We start from the raw sequence: 1,449 nt of genomic DNA, 5'->3' as shown, positions 1-1,449 counted from the left end.
TCGGCCATCTTCAGGGACAATCTACTACAAAAAGTTTCCATTATATGTATGATCCTACAACCAATTTAAATATTTAACATTATTATTTATAATTTACCTTATCTCAATTCACTATGAAACATATAATTTAACCACTCTAAAAACTTCATACAGGCTATTCTGCCCAGGTCAAAACATTTATATCTATGAAAAACATTAGGTAAAATTATTTTGAATTATTTATTATATTTTTATTTAGTAATTTTGTGTAAAAAAAATTTTTCTTATTAAATTAGTTGGCTGATTGTCACGCCCAGCATTATAATAGAGATGATTAAACTTACGCAGCAATCTTTATTTACCGGCAATAATTTCCGAATCTTATCAGTAAAACTGAAATTCAAGTTGTTTCTTATCAGAAAAATAATAAATATTTTTTAGTAATACAATGATTACAAGGTTTGTATTGGACATTTATAAAAGCATTCAAAATTTCAATCATATTTCAGTTATAAGAGTTGAAATCAATCATATCAGGAGGTTAATTGGACCTTATAATTTCTATATTCATTTGTAAAATAAAATTCAACAAAATTTTATATCAAAATAATCAGAAAAATATACTGTTCTGAAAATAGCAGCAAATAAGCTTAATTTTATATTTAGGAAGATTAAGATAGGAAATTAATTTTACGTTCAGAGGTCCATTTCTTTAAAACTATGTTTAGCACTAACAAACTAATAGAACATCGTTTAAAGTAAAAGTATGATTTGATGAAATATGAGCCCTACTAGAATTTTTTACGTTGAATAATCCTCGAGATACAATTTCTTAAATACTATTTTCATGTTGTTTTCGACAAAATGTTGATTTCTCGTTGTTGGGACAAACTTTTAGATTTATGAAAAAATATATCTCAGGAATTATTATGAGATGTAAATACATCTGTTAGGACTAAAATTAAAGCTAATAGTTCACTTTCAGTATTTTTCGAAATATAGTTTTTCAGAAAAGTAACATTTCATTTTTTCAAAATATCCAAAAATCATTATCTAAATGCTAGACAAAACAATGTGTAAGAGTTGAAAAATAATACGTATTATACTGAAAAAATTATTTCGTTAAATACTTGACTACTGAGAATTAAAAAATAATATTAGTCATAAAAGCATTAATCTAGCCATATGAACTACATTGGAATCGGAAACTTTTTATATAAAATCTAAACACAGTAAATAAAAAACTGAAATCAATATTAAACATTCATAACTTTTCCTAGAATAAGCTTACTTGCTGTTATAAGACAATTTCCACAAACATAGAAGCACAAATACTCTTATATTATCGTAAAGTAAACAAAGTAAAAATAAACATCGGTTCTAACTCAATAGCTAATTTCAGAATTACAATTCAATACACGACTATTTTTTATCAATGAATAATATGAGAATTCTATTCAATACAATTTT

The sequence above is a fragment of the Halyomorpha halys genome, unplaced genomic scaffold (assembly GCF_000696795.3).
Source record: "Halyomorpha halys isolate HHAL.00 unplaced genomic scaffold, Hhal_1.1 Scaffold1100.1, whole genome shotgun sequence".
NCBI classification, from domain to species: Eukaryota; Metazoa; Arthropoda; class Insecta; order Hemiptera; family Pentatomidae; genus Halyomorpha; species Halyomorpha halys.
Note: the sequence above shows the minus strand (reverse complement) of the source record.